The sequence below is a fragment of the Bos indicus genome, chromosome 24 (genome assembly GCF_029378745.1).
Source record: "Bos indicus isolate NIAB-ARS_2022 breed Sahiwal x Tharparkar chromosome 24, NIAB-ARS_B.indTharparkar_mat_pri_1.0, whole genome shotgun sequence".
In the NCBI taxonomy this organism is placed as follows: Eukaryota; Metazoa; Chordata; class Mammalia; order Artiodactyla; family Bovidae; genus Bos; species Bos indicus.
Genome location: NC_091783.1, coordinates 29,510,894 through 29,527,154, shown reverse-complemented (window position 1 = coordinate 29,527,154; position 16,261 = coordinate 29,510,894). Strand labels below are relative to the sequence as shown.

At 41.7% G+C, this 16,261-nt stretch overlaps 1 pseudogene; it reads left to right on the top strand.

Moving 5' to 3' along the window:
• The first annotated feature begins 14,147 nt into the window (after window positions 1-14,147).
• LOC109577979 (motile sperm domain-containing protein 2 pseudogene) lies at window positions 14,148-15,723 on the top strand (annotated as a pseudogene).
• Window positions 15,724-16,261: the final 538 nt, after the last annotated feature.

Here is a 16,261-nt window from a genome sequence, read left to right as displayed (position 1 = left end):
GATGGCCTTCTGTATCCTCAGATGGCAGAGAGCAGAAAGAGTGCCGTGTCTTTTTTTTTTTTTTTAAGAGAATTAGTCTCATCATGAGGGCATTACCCTCGTGGCCTAGCCTAACCTTAATTACCTCCCAACAGCCTCCCCTCCAAATATCATTGATCAAGGGCTAGGATTTCTACATGTAAATCTGGGGAAAACACAAATAATCACTCTACCAGAGTGGAAGATTAAGTAACCACAATGGCACCCCACTCCAGTACTCTTGCCTGGAAAATCCCATGGACGGAGGTGCCTAGAAGGCTGAATCCATGGGATCGCTGAGGGTCGGACATGACTGAGTGACTTCACTTTCACTTTCATGCATTGGAGAAGGAAATGGCAACCCACTGCAGTATTCTTGCCTGGAGAATCCCAGGGACGGGGGAGCCTGGTGGGCTGCCGTCTATGGGGTTGCACAGAGTCGGACACGACTGAAGCGACTTAGCAGCAGCAGCAGCAGACTGGCCTCTGTCCTGAAGATAATGTAGATGATGATCTGGGTCCCAGAACTTATACCAGCCCAGAATTTCTGCGCAGGGAGGAAGTGGGGTCAGACTGTACCCCCAGGGAGATGACTACAGGAGCAGATGGAAAATGCCACAACCTCAAGGACTCCAATTCATATATCATGAGCTACTCTTGACTGAGAATCTGCTGGATGCTCCAGTCATCCTCCCTGGAGGACTCTATAGCACTGGGGCAGGGATTCAGTCCAGTACCTGGGATGGCATCTAGAGGAGAGGACTTGGGAGCAGGTGACTTGGTCACAACACTTCAGTACTAAACCTGAACACCCAAGGCTTTTTCATTCTAGGCCACGTGTCCTCATCATAAACAGAGTGTCTCCACTGGAGAAAGACCTTCTTCAATGTAGACAATGGCCTAATCATCAGAGAGAGCTCTTCTCTGTAGAAAGGCAGGGGAGGATATGTTTAAGAGCTATACGTTTCTAAGGGAAACTAGGGCCAATTTTTTTTTTCCCATGTATTTTTGACTAATCACAATGTGAGAAAGTGATCATCATCTAAGGGAATAGCAGCAAATGAAAAGCCTCAAACTTACTTGTAGACCCTACCTTTTGATCAATGAGTCATTAGCTCTTTGCTGATGTTTTAGGAGTAGTTGTTGTTTAGTCGCTTCAGTTGTGTCTGACTCTTGTGACCCCTGGACTATAGCCCGCCAGGCTCGTTTGTCCTTGGGATTTTCCAGGCAAGATACTGGAGTGGGTTGCCATTTCCTTCTCTAGGGGAGCTTCCTGATCCAGGGATCAAACCAACCCACATCTCCTGTGTGGGCAGACAGATTCTTTACCACTGAGCCACCTGGGAAGCCCTGGTCCAGGAGTAAGCCTAAGCGATACATCTCCATGTTGGTCTTACTTTCAGGGTTTCCAAGCTTCAGCTAAGGGCATCCATCTCGGTTACAGTTTATCTCAATGAGCCATGTGTAGTTAACAAGTGACTTCCCCCCTTGTTCCCCCATACTTAAACCTAGGCATTGTCAATTAAGAGCAAAGCAATTCTTGGACATATTAAGGGAGAGAACAGGGGCCCTTTTAAAGAGATAAACTTCATTTCCTGCTACCTGGGCAAGGTATGAGTTCTAGTATTAATCCTCTGAATCTATAATTGCAACACACACTGTAAAAATCAAGTTACATTTGGGTCTGTGATACCACATCTGGAGTGTGCCTGGATGCCTGATAGCTAGATCTGAGACTCAAAACACCCCCAGTGGAATTCATCTTTACTCTCCCCCACAGTTTCCCCTCAATTTCCTTTTTTTGAGGATGATGCCACTTAGGTACTCGAGTCCCAATGTGGAAATACTGTCGACTCCTCCTCTATCCTTGCCTTCACTTTATTTTGGCTATCAATCTTTTTCTCTCTTAAAATTCGGGAGCCCCACCTCCTATCATTCTATCTATCATCTCTCTCTATAGAGTTGTACTTTTACTCACTGGATCTCTTCTCTGCAGACATGTCTCCATACCATCCCTTCTCTATCCTGCTGCCATCTTACTCTCTTGTGTAGGAGCCTTGGATGGTTCCTCATTGTCTTCTGGATTGCATGCTCAGTCACTCTGTTGTGTCCAACTGTGTGTGACCCCATGGACTGCAGCACACCAGGCTCTTCTGTTCATGGAATTTTCCAGGCAAGAAGACTGGAGTGGGTTGCCATTTCCTACTCCAGTCCTCTGGATGAAGTCTAGATATTTGAGCCTGATGAACAATACTCGCACCATCCTGGCCCTTTCCAAATTCTCTTACTCTCATTTATCTCCACTCTCCTCCCCCTAAAAATACTGAGAAATTTGAAATTTCCTCAAACCAGATATGGGTCTCAAACCTCTGAGCCACTGTTTACATGGTTCCCCAGGCCTGGAATGGTCTTGTCTTGTCTCCTCCAATGACAAATTTCTCTTCCTTCCTGGAAAATCAGCTCGCTCCCTTCTTTTGCTCTTGAGATACATGAGGTTGCCTCTCAGATCTTCTCCACAGTTCCCAGAGCACTTAACTCACCACACAGCAACAGTTTTAATGTCTCTCACTGTCAGTCTCCTACGGGAAGGACCACATTTTGTTCATCTCTGTCTCTAGCACCAAATAAGCATTCTATAGCTGTCGCTCAATTCCTATTTGCTGAAGGAATGAATAAATAACTGAATGAATGCAGAAAGGGGAAGCCTGGGGGAAGTCCATGTGTTCTCAGTCCGGTCCTTACCTGTTACTAACAAACCTTGGAAGGCCCATTCACTTGAAGGATGAGAGGAGATCCGACTCTGCACGTTTCTGCTTAGAAGAGCAGAGGAAAGGACTCAGTTGGAAATAGTCAATGAGAACCAGCACTTTGCTATTCAATCCAAGTGTAATATCCAGACTACATTAATGTGATTTATCTAGGAGAGCCAGAAGAAATTAGATGAGGAGGTAATTTGTTAGTGACTGAGTACTAATTCCCACTCATTAGCTAAAAATTGCAAAATTCATTAGAGCAACTTGGTTGAAAACACAGTCACTAGAAGAGCAGAAGCTATTGATAGATTAAATAAAGATGTAAGAAACCTTGAGTGTTTATTATATCCATGTTCCCTATGGCTCAGCTACATTGAAAGTCTTAAATTTAATACATTAAAGAAAAATTCACTAATGATAATCTTACATGAGAATTAACAAGATGACCACAAATTTATATTTACACCTTAACAGTGACAGCAAAATATTTCACTGTACATCTGTTCTGTTTCATTTTCAATTTTTAGAGAATATGTAACACAGCTCCTATGTTACTTCTTTTCAATTTCGTCTCATCAGTTCAGTTCAGTTGCTCAGTCATGTCTGACTCTTTGTGACCCCATGAATTACAGCACACCAGGCCTCCCTGTCCATCACCAACTCCCAGAGTTCACTCAGACTCACTCAGACTCAGTCCATCGAGTCAGTGATGCCATCCAGCCATCTCATCCTCTGTCGCCCGCTTCTCCTCCTGCCCCCAATCCCTCCCAGCATCAGAGTCTTTTCCAATGAGTCAACTCTTCACATGAGGTGGCCAAAGTACTGGAGTTTCAGCTTTAGCATCATTCCTTCCAAAGAAATCCAAGGGCTGATCTCCTTCAGAATGGACTGGTTGGATCTCCTTGCAGACCAAGGGACTCTCAAGAGTCTTCTCCAACACAGTTCAAAAGCATCAATTCTTCGGCACTCAGCCTTCTTCACAGTCCAACTCTCACATCCATACATGACCACTGGAAAAACCATAGCCTTGACTAGATGAACCTTTGTTGGCAAAGTAATGTCTCTGCTTTTGAATATGCTATCTAGGTTGGTCATAACTTTTCTTCCAAGGAGTAAGCGTCTTTTAATTTCATGGCTAGTTTCAGCCAAATATGTAGTATATGAATCATAAAAAGATACTGCTGCTGCTGCTGCTGCTAAGTAGCTTCAGTCGTGTCTGACTCTGTGCGACCCCATGGACTGCAGCCTACCAGGCTTCTCTGTCCATGGGATTCTCCAGGAAAGAACACTGGAGTGGGTTGCCATTTCCTTCTCCATAAAAAGATACTACTAAGGTTTTAATATCTTGTAAAACTATTAATTATCATTCAATGTCACTTCCCTTTTGCCTGATCCTTTTTATTCCTCCTTGCATTCTCTCAGCTCTTTTAAATTGCCTTAATACACGTTTTATCATTTACCTTTTGTTCTATGAGTTACCCTTTATGGATTTTTATCAAAATTGAAGTTCCACGCCAAGTTAAGGGAAATCTTCAAGGTTAAAAACACATTTTTCTTACATGAGTTCAGAGAATCTTGAAATTCAAGGTCCCATTTTGAGATAATCTGAATATTTCTAAAACTTTACACTACAAAAAGTCTAAGAGAACTGAATTATAAATCAGGATAGGGTGTCTAATCTTAAATTCATCTGCAATTCATTCTGGATTCTGTGCAGGTCTCTTTGGACTTTATGAAGAGATTTTTACCAAGATATCAGTCATGTCTTTACATTCATATACCACAGGGACACCTAAAGTTCAAAAACTGACCCACATGATGGAACTGGAATAAATGTTTTTCCAGTTTGCAGTTGTAATGGAAAGTGAAAAGCAGCTCTTCTGTTGAAGTCAGTTTTTAAATATATTAGGAACTCTTGTCTCAAAAATTCAGCTATTAGTAAGTAACATAAGTCCCCAAAGGGGGTCTCTCCGTAGATTTCATCACAATGCTACTGGAGGAAAGGAACTCGCCCTTCAGTGGCACCAACTATACCTTAAGGAAATGAAAGGGGACTTTACTCACAAAGAGGTGACATGCACCAGAAGCATCCATCCAGTCATTTGTTCTACAAATGTGAAATTGATACTTCCTATATGGGATAGGCCATTTGTTGGAAACAAAAATCTACCAAGACATGGTTCTTGACCTAACAGCACACAGTTCCATCAAGGAGCATGAGGGGAATTGAATGAGCATAAGGGTAGGGTCAAATCATTAGAATAGAGTGAAAAAAAAGTAAAAATTGCTGTATTTGGCATATTAAAATTTCCAAAAGACAACCAGCCCTTTCTGTGCCATGTTCTAGTCTAAATGGTTTGTATGCTTTGACTCAATTAGTCCTCATAGTTCTCCCTGAAGGTAGTCAGTTACCACTCTAATTTATAGATGAGGAAACTAAACCTCAGCGAGGTTAAGGAATTTGAGCAAGGTCACAAAATTAATGAATGGGGGAGTCAGTATTTGAATCACAGCAGTCTGCCTTAACATTGTGCTACTAATGGCTTACAACAGTGCTTGTCAGTGTGCATAAGTGACAAATGATTCATATTGAGGATACATAAGGAATTCCTGGGCTTCCCGGGTGGCACTCATGGTAAAGAGTCTGCAACCATAAGACCAGAAATTTATCAGTTTAACCTAGGCCAGCAAAAGAGCATTCTACTAGATGCTCAGTCTGGCAGTGTTAATTGAAATCAAGACTGCATATATTCTCCAACAAGGTCATCCTATTTCTATGTACACATCTCTGAGAAACCTTCAAGTAGATACACAAAATTATATATTTAAGGTTGTTCACCATAGCTTTGTTGGGGAAGGGAAAAGGCTAAATTAACTTAAATGGACATTGAAGGGAAAACATAAAAAGAAGCTATTGCCTATAAAGATTTATAGAACTCAAAAATAAATGAACTAGGTCCACTTATATATCTGAAAGATGAATCAAAACAGAAAGTATAAGATGCACTAAAACAATACACAGAGTAACTCTATGTAAGACGCCTAGATATCCATATGTAAATAAAGGCATATGCAAGTGAAAGTGTGTCAGTGAGTTAAAAGAAATGTTAAATGCACAAAATGCTCGAATATCTATGAAAATCCCGAGTGATAAGCTCTCCTTAAGTATAATACATTAATGATAGTAATGATAGTGACAGCTAATACGTATCAGTATTCCCAGGTATTATTTCTAAGAATTTTTAAAGTATTAGCCTTCAAAAGTGAGTTATATAATACTGTTACTATAATTTTACAAATGAGAAACCTGAGTCATAGAGGTAAGCATGTTTCTCCCGATCACAGGAATTTTAGATGTTGAATATGAGATTTAAATCCAGCAATCTGACTCTATAGTCAATGCTCTTGCTATATTTTTAATAATTATATTGTCTCTCCAGACCAGTGATACATGAGAAGTTTGAGAAAATGCTCAAAAATGAAAATAAGATTTATCAGCATCTGCACAACGTTTTGGAGTGGGGAAGACACATCTGAGACTCAAGAATAAATTGTACATCCATAGGCATTTGAAAGACCATCAAGACAAAGATGGTGAACAGCTATTTTGCTTCCATTGACTCTTCCCTAGTATAAGCTGAATTCAACTGTGAAATGAGGGATTTGAGTAAAACAGAAAGGGAAGATAAAGATAGATTATATTTTTGAGTTTCCACCATGTGCCAGTGACTGTAAGTGCATTTGTATATATTACCACACTGCATCTTCTGAGGCAGGTATTACCAGTCTCATTTCATAGGTACGAATACCCAGACACAGGAAGGATAGGTATCTTCCTACTACCACACCCTGAGCTGTAACAGGAACTCATCTAACTCCAAGGCCAATGGTCTTCCATATGGCATCATCTCTTTAAAAAGCTAAGTGGTCCTCCCACCTCATGATCTATTTATTTGGTGTTTCTCAGGCTAGCAATGTACCAATTACTCCCATCCATTCACCTTATAGAATTAGTTTCATTACCAGAGACAGCAGAACTCATGACTGTGTTCTGAACCATGATACTTTCATTTTCCAACACAGACACTGAGTATCTTGGTCATCAGACAATTTGGGGTGCCTATTTGAGGTTGGAAGAGTTTCCAGCAACATATGGAATTTCTCATCCTTTTGACAAGATTTTAAATTTGCTTTTAAATGACTGGATTTCCATTTATTCTTGTTTCTGCTTTTCCACAGGTCTAAAAATGAGCGGGTTTTTAAACAGTAACACATAATCCAAGACTTCACCTTCCATTTCTGTGTTCCTTCCTTTCAACCAAAAGCCGTCTATTGAATCTGAACAAATGTGGACTTTATTTCTGTAATCTGTCTCAGCAACCAAGCAAGTATCATTTATGATACCAGAGGGGAAAGGTGAGGAAAGGAGATGGTTGTGGCTACTTCTCCATGCTCATCAAAGCCCACTAGCATTTCTGCCAGCTTTGAAAAGGCAGCAAAACCAAAAAGCAAAGGGGCTGTGAAGTCAGGAAAACTTGAGTGTGGATCCCAAATCCTCCGTTTATAATCAATGTGACTTTGGCCAGATTATTCTCCAAGCTGTATTTTTACGACTTTAAAATGGACCTTGTAATATTTGCCTTTGTGGGTGACTTACAGGATTCTAGAAAAGATATGCTTACAGTCAACTGGGATATATGTCCTCAGTGAATGGTCCTCATTGTCACAGTGTTAGCATCCAGTTTTTAAGTTGTCATTTCCTTCTCCAGGCGATCTTCCCCACTCAGGGATCAAACCTGTATCTCTTACATTGGCAGGCAGATTCTTTACAACTGAACCACCTGGGAAGCCCCTAAAGGTACCTTAGGGTCATACTAGTGACACCTGGACATTTTACAAGACAGTAAACTCAAGCCAGAGGGCAAAGCATCTTGTCTGAGGAAGCACAACCAGCTCGCAACTCAGCTGGGACTGGGGTATAATCTCTGGACTGTGTTCTATGCTGAGTTCTTTTTGACATTTCTTAGACTCTTGTAGTGTTTCTAGGTTTTCAACAGCCTGTTTTCCTCTGGGTTTCTAACTCTTTTTTCACACAAGCATTTTTATTCCACCAGTGATGGATTTTTTTTTTTTTTTCCCCCTGGTAGCATCCACATAAGACCCATTTGGAATCTGAAATACATTTGGAAAACCTCAGAGTTTACTCTTTCTGGCTCTGTTTCTGTCATATATGAACACACACATGGTGTTTGGAGGTTTTAAAAAAAAAGTTCTTAGGGGTTATGTTTAGCTTCTTCACCACCTTGACATCTTCATACTTTGTGTAGTTAAATTTATCATAAGCATGGTAATGTTGAAGGAAATTCCTTCTGAGCATACAGCAGCTGAAAAATCGTTGCAAGGAGTCACATCAGTAATAAGACTATTGCTGAGTCTGAGTTTATTAGAAAGCAAAATAAATAGCAAGCTGCATGCTGACTTCATCTTCATTAAACATTCATACTGGAAATGCTTACCTTGTATACAGCCAAGATGTTATCCTTTGCAGAAGGGGGAAAAAAAAAACAAAAAAAACCCAATCACTAAGCCAATATACTTGTAAGTGTTCCAAGGTTTTGGGAAAATAGTGTTATATAAGATCTTCAAATAAATTAGCCCAAGCAGTTTGGGCTACAAATAATTTCCACCATCTTGGGGCAGGGCACGGTGAAGAAGGCATTTGGAGGGGAGAGTGAATTGACTGGCATGCTAGCATGCAGAGAAATGTAAATCAAAATAGAAGGGGCCTTTATGCCACTGCCATCATAGTCTGTGAGTTACTCAGCTTAATATGTTAAGAGGATTAGCGCTAAAGCTGTATGAACTTTGAAATAGCCCAATGAAGCTTATGCGCTTGCCAACTTAAATTGGTCCCTAGCAAGACCTCTCTGGTCATCAGGAATTTGGCAGCCTGAGCATTCTGCTGCATCCTTCAAAGCAAGATGCAGCCCCCTGGGTGTTGGAGCAGTAGTCTCTCTTTGTATTTAAGGTGGAGGAGAAGGCAAGGGGAGCTGGAAGGCAAGGGGACTTGGGTTACCAAGGAGGTCATGATGGAAGCCAGTCTAAAATATTTCTTGTGCATGCTTCCCCAAATTAAATTTGTTTTAACCAAATTACTTAAAAACAAAAACACCCTTCAGAGGTTGCATCCTACGTATGGCTTAAAGTGTCAAAAGAAAAGCCTTTTCTCTACTCATTAAAACTAGAGGCAGCTTCAGTGGGCAATGAATGGATCTCTCCTATAGAAATAACCACACCCATGCTATGTGGTTCACATGGAAAACAAGTCTGGAAAAGGATAGGGAAGTGTGTTGAAGTGTTAGACACTCAGTCGTGTCCAACTGTTTGCGACCCCATGAACTGCAGCTCACCAGGCTCCTCTATCCATGGAATTCTCCAGGTGAGAATACTGAAATGGGCTGCCATTTCCTTCTCCAGGGGATCTTCACGACCCAGGGATTGAACCCAGGTCTCCCACATTACAGGTGGATTCTTTACTATTTGACCTATCTGGAAAGCCTACAGTAAAATGGCTTTTCTCCTAAGAGGCCCCTTGAAACAACCATTTTTACACTGCTGCTGCTGCTGCTAAGTCGCTTCAGTCGTTTCCAACTCTGCAACCCCAGAGATGGCAGCCCACCAGGCTCCCCCATCCCTGAGATTCTCCAGGCAAGAACACTGGAGTGGGTTGCCATTTCCTTCTCCAATGCATGAAAGTGAAAAGTGAAAGTGACGCTGCTCAGTCGTGTCCGACTCTTAGCAACCCTAAGGACTGCAGCCCACCAGGCACCTCCGTCCATGGGATTTTCCAGGCAAGAGTACTGGAGTGGGTTGCTATTGCCTTCTCCATTCCAACCTAGTAAAGATGGAGTATATCATTGACTACAGAGGCAGGCTGAAAAATCTTCCCATTACAAACTGATCTTCACACAGTCTGAACATGCTGAATGTCCAGGAAATAGGGGCATATGCATCTGTCTGGGCATTTCAGTGTACCCCAAGTGTGTCTGAGAATTCAAAGGCATAGCTAAAGGATCAACCTAAAACATATACTCCCAGCAAACACAGACTTAAAAAAAGATTCTTTAAGGCATGCAGCCTCCAGATACAGATTTCGTGGGGCCTTTTGCCTGGGATGCCAATGTTTTTTGGAAGGAATTTACATGAAATGCATCATTCAGGAAGCAGCTGGGAAGCCTGTTCCTATGACTCTCCTGGGCGTCCTTTGAAGCTCTTGCTTCTGCTTCAAGGATATCAAATGACGGCAACACTTCTTTGTCTCCAAGAAGGGGAAAAAACCTGGGCGGGCGGCTTAAACACGTGAGCCAGTGCTATGTCATCATCACAAAAGACAGAAGCTGAGAACAGTCGGTCCAGCCAAAGACATTTTAGAGAATCGATAAAAGTTGCCAATAAAAAAGAAGGTTCCTGGATTCAGATGTTGTTTTCTACCAAAGTGAGGGTGATCTAGATCATTTTAAGACAGAAAACAAGAGGCAGGGGGAGAAAGGCAGGTGCTACTTGATAGCTTTGCAGTGTTATCTGGAAATGAGACTGTGTTTAGGTTTCATTCTGGCCCTCTGCCACAGCCAACGGGTTTGTGTAATAACTCTGTCATGTTCTCTTTCTCCCATCCTGTGTCCACTGCTATGAAGTGATTTCAAGAGGAAACCAAGAACTGGTCTGACAAAATAGAAAATCAGTTGTAGAAGCAATGAATTTTTTAGCGGAAAATATATTGTATTTTTAACAAACCGTGACTTCTCCACTGAAGGAGATGTAATGCAAGATCAATTGCATGGGATGAAATGCTTTTGTTCACCACAGATGTATTTTCATTTATAATTACGTCATGCAAAGAGCATTGCTGGGGCCCCATTCCAGACAGGCTGGAACACCCAGCAAGCAATATGTGTGATTGCTGTTCATGCAGTTGTTAACTCTCCTTTGGGGACTTTCTTGTAAGACTTTTAAATGTAAACCAAAATTAACAAAGAAATCAAATGTACTCAGTATTGTTCAGGGGTTGTTGGAAGTCTGAGCAAACACTTCAAAATATAATTCTAAAAAAAAAAAAAAAGTTATCTGGAAAATAAACACACTGCCAATTTTTGTAGCTATTAAAATTCAACTGTCCAGATTTCCCTAGATTCGAATGAGAAGTCTACTTCTCAAGAAAGTAGGCTGACTGATCAGGCGATTCTGAGTTTCTGGCATTAGGGTGAGATATCAAATCTGTCTCTTGATTTCAGCCTCCACTCTGTTCTGGGGCTCATGACCTGACTCAAAGTGCTTAAAAGGCCCGAGACAGCCATTCTTCCCTTTAACCCAAGATTGTAGCTTTGGCCCAGATCCAACCAGCTTCTCTGAATTCAGCAGGAAAGTGAGGATTCCACAAGACCTTTAACTCTGAGGGACTGACCACATAAAGAAACAGTGGCCAGGCCATATATCAAAATAGAACTCTGACCCAGGACTGGCAGCAGCCTGCCCAGGAAACTAACCCTTTATAATCACCAGCCCTGGAAATCAAGGCTACTATAAATCAGCCTTGCAGGAAGTCAGACTGCTACCTCTAGTAACAACTAAGGAGGCCAAACAATAACTTTGTAATAATCAGCCCCAAATGTCCAAGCCTTAAAGCTGACAGCTTCCCCAATTTTTGACCCTGCTTCCTACTTAGGAGCAAAGAGAAAACCAAATATGCACCCCTAACCGATCACATAGGACACCCCACTTCTAGTTAACCTGTCAACAAGATTCTCTTTGTGATTCTCAGATTTTATAGACTAGCCATATTGTTGTGATCTATGCACTTGGAAAGCAGAGGAAAAAATCATACGTTTAGGATTTGAATAGTTCATCAGCATCCAACCAGAAACAGGAAAAAACACTCCATATTTCAAACAGAGCAATGTTGAGAAATGACCCTGGTTACAGAGGAGCTGGAATTTCTAAGGCTGATGGGAGGGGTGTTGGAAGAGGGAAAAAGAGAATTGTTGCTCATCTAGGATCAGGAAACCACTACTGCTCCCGGACAGACTCTTGTGAGCCCACACAGACTGCTACTTTGATGGAACCACATGAGTCCTAAGTGGAAAAACTGGAGCTGCACTCCTTTTAGACAGCTGGCAAAGACGGCTTGGTAAACAGTTGCAGTCTTCCAATCCCAGCACGAAGCGAAAGCAAGTGTGGAGTGAGAGAATAGATACTACCAAGGCATAGGTAAGAAATATGTTTTGGCCTAAACTGTATCATTAGCCCAAACCAACAGTAAGATTGGACAACAAGTCCACAACGTTAGACTGCCATGACTGTGAATGCCCCTATGAGGAATGAGTGGCAGAGCTAGGCCCCTACCTCCCTGTCCCTGATGTTCTAGGCTTGGGGATGGGCTGAGTATGGGGTGAGGAATGGCAGGCCATGGAGAGACAGTGACATTTGCACAAATTCTGAGGCAATTACAGGGGGGATTTATGAGCGGGGGGAGCGATATTCCTCCTGTGCATAGGAAGTTCTGACACTCCACTCTGTTTTTGACTCACTCTAGCTCTTGAAAGACAGTTTCTACAGCTCTCTACAACAGCTATTCACAACACAGCCACTGGGAGATGCATTCCTCCAGAGAGGACCAGAGCCACAATTTGTATAAATACATTCTGGGACCACCAATGAAGTTGATGAGGATGCATAATTAAGAGATCTCTTCTCCCTTTTCCAGCCCATTTATTTATTTCACTCGACTACTACTTATTGAGGGCTGACTGTGGGTGCTGCCATCATTTCAAACACAGGGGATACAGCAGAGAAAAAAATCCTGCCTCAGTTTACATTCATCAGGGAGAAGATAGATAATCAGGTGATTAAAAGGTGGTGAGTATCTTCATGAAAAATAAATAAATCAGAGCAGGAAAGGGGGCAAGGTAGTACAAAGGCAGACTTTGCCTTTTTAATTAGGCGGATGGGATGGGCTTCGTCAAAGAGGTTACATTTGAGCAAAGTTGTTAAGACAGTGAGGAATCACATCAACACCAGGGGCAGATCTACTTTCAGCAGACGAAACTGCAAATTCAAAAGCCTTGAGGCAAAACAAGAACACACGATTGTGTTTAGCAAAGCGTTCAAGTGGCTAGAAAAGTGGCAGTGAGGTCAGACAGAACGAAAGTCACATCACAGAGGGCCCTGAAAAGTCAGTGTTAGTTGCTCAGTCATGTCTGACTCTCTGTGACCCCATAGACTGTAGCCCGCCAGGCTCCTCTGTCCATGCAATTCTCCGGGCAAGAATACTGGAGTGGGTGGGTAGCCATTCCCTTCTCCAGGGGAATCTTCCCAACCCGGCCCAGGGACTGAACCCAGGTTTCCTGCATTGCAGGCAGATTCTTTAGCCTCTGAGCTGCCCCCTGGCAGCCATTGTAAAGATCTCTTCCTCAGAAAGAGATGGCAAGGCACTGGAGGGTTCGGGGCAAAAGAGTGATGTGATGTGATTTTGAGAGCTTTGTGGGATTTCTATGGAAGCCACGTCAATGGGCAAAGGCAGTGGTGAGGGTGGGGCAGGGAGACCAGTTGGGGCACCTGCGACACATGCAAGATGCCTGGCAGTGGTGGTCGCGGAGATGTGGACAAGTAGATAGTTTGTTCACAGAAATAGAAATAGGAAATTACTCAAGCTAGACAGAATTATATCTGCAACACCCCACTGGAAATCCATTCTAAATATATACTCTTGATGTTAGCAGAATCACCTTTAGACTTATGTATTATAGCAAAATTCACTATATATTTTCAGCCTCTATGCCCAAACTACTTCATTTTGGCAGAAAATATGTTGCTCTTGGATCATAATTAATAGGACAGATAACTAAATGCATTTTGCATCAAGCACCTCTCCTTTTATTTGCTTATGGTGCTTTTCCCAAATGAGGACACTTTTAACAGAAAATGACTATGACTATTTCCATTCAGCTGTATGTTTAGCTCCTACAGATGAAAATAATACATAATGACCAAAAGCTACAATAAAATCAGTAATGCTCAAGTAATGCTCAATGCTGTATTTTCTAAGTACAACAGCCAGTCCACTTGACTGAAAAGTAACTGCAGGTGCACAAAACCAAATACTTATAATTCACTGACCACATGTAAGGTGCATAAGGTTTTACAGACCCCTTGTCTTTGTCATGGAAGTAACCTCTGAAGAAAAGTGACATCCAAGTCAATTTTGTGATACAGTAAATTCATTCAGGAGCCATTTAAAAAATGCAGGTCAGTTGTCAGAGGGGACAGATAGGAAAAGCAAGAATTCAGAATAGAAATAAATAATAGACCTCCCGCCCTTCCCTCTTTACCTCCTGGCCAGCTTGCCCAGTGCTGAGATATTCAGACCGCAGCTGTGGAAAGGAGCGAAGCTAACTCTGATCATGTCCACGACCATGACTATCGCTGAGTATCAAGCCCAGAATAAAGCCAAGCTCATCTCTGAGGTTCGACGGAGGTTTGAAGCTGAGTATGTGACAGATAAGTCAGATAAGTATGATTCACGTGATGTTGAAAGGCTACAGCAAGATGATAACTGGGTTGAAAGTTACTTGGCTTGGAGGCATAATGTCATTGATGAAACACTGAAGATGCTTGATGAGAGTTTTCAGTGGAGGAAAGAAATGGCTGTCAACGACCTGACCGAAGCCTCCATTCCCAGGTGGCTATTGGAAATTGGTGGCATTTATCTCCATGGTTATGACAAAAGAAGGCAACAAGTTATTCTGGATCAGGATGAAGTACCATATAAAAGACCATAAGACCATGTTGGACAAAAAGAAGCTTATTGCATTCTGGTTGGAATGGTATGCTAAGAGAGCAAATGGGAAGCCAGTTACAATGATGTCTGACCTGTCAGAGACTGGACTAAATAACATAGACATGGATTTGTATGCTTTATCATCAACTGCTTTAAGGTTTATTACTCTAAATACCTCTCAAAAATAGTGATCTTTGATATGCCTTGGATAATGAATGCTGCTTTCAAAATTGTGAAAACCTGGCTTGGTCCAGAAGCAGTGAGTTTGTTGAAGTTTACAAGTAAAAATGACATCCAAGACTATGTCAGTGTAGAATACCTGCCTTCTCACATGGGTGGAACTGATCCTTTCAAGTATAGCTACCCACCACTTGTAGATGATGATTTCCAAACACCGTTGTGTGAAAATGGGCCTATTGCCAGTGAGGATAAAGCTTCAAGAAGATACAGAAAGTGATGGCAAAGATACCTTGGCAACAATTTCTAATGAAGAACATACAACTCTTCCTAAAAAGGGTAACATAATGGAACCTACTACCAAAGCAGATGAGAATGAAAAAGTTGATTCCAAAATGAAAACTTTCAAGAAACCACTGAGTGTGTTTAAGGGCCCTTATTACACATCAGCCCAGTGGAAGAACCGTATTTTGGAAGTACAGACTCAGGAGAGAAGAAAGCTTTGATAGTGTTGACAAATGTAACAAAAACCATAGTGGCATTTAAGGTGAGAACAACTGCTCCAGAAGAGTAGAGTCAAGCCCAGCAATAGCGGTTGTGACCCTGGTGCCTCAGTTGATATACTTGTGTCTCCCCATGGCGGTTCAACAGTCTCTGCCCAAGACCATTTTCTGGTCATGGCTGCAGAATTGGAACAGACATCTGGCACGGGTCCAGCAGAATTAACTCAGTTCTGGAAGGAAGTTCCTAGAAACAAAGTGATGGAGCACAGGTTAAGATGCCATATTGTTGAGAGCTGTAAACCATCTAGTCTTACATGGAAAGACCATGCCTTTAACATGTCAGATAAAACCAGCGAAGACCTCTGCCATCAGTTTGCCACCTCCAGACGTGAATGTGACCGCAGTCCACCCTAAGTACCGTTCATAGTTTCTCCCTGTGTGTGCACAGCGGTTTCCCCTTATATGGTACATCACTGGCATTACTATAATCTAATCCCAAATTGTCTATGTGTTTTGTTCTTTGGCAAATAAATGTGGAAATAATTAGTCAAAATTGGAAATGTATAATGTTTCACGTGAAAATTACATAAACTCACTAAAATGTTTTTCCCTGATGTCTGGACAGTTGAATTTAATAACATATCTTGTTAACATGTGTGTGTCTGTTAAATGTGACTAAGCAAAATGTACTGAAAATTAATCATAAAATCAAAGACATCTAAAAATAAATAAATAAATAATACATAGATTAGCCAAAGCTAAGCACTGTGGATTACACAGGTAGAGGCTGTGGACTTCAGTCTCCCTTGAAATTCAGTGAATGAGTATCTCATCCCCAAGGTGGTGGATAAAGGTGATCACTCCCTTCATGAAATTGTGGGCTCTACATCATAATGACTATAAAAGGAAGGTTACCTTAAATGTCACCAGTTTCTGATCACACAGCCAACCAAAACCTTTGGTCAATTAGCAACCTC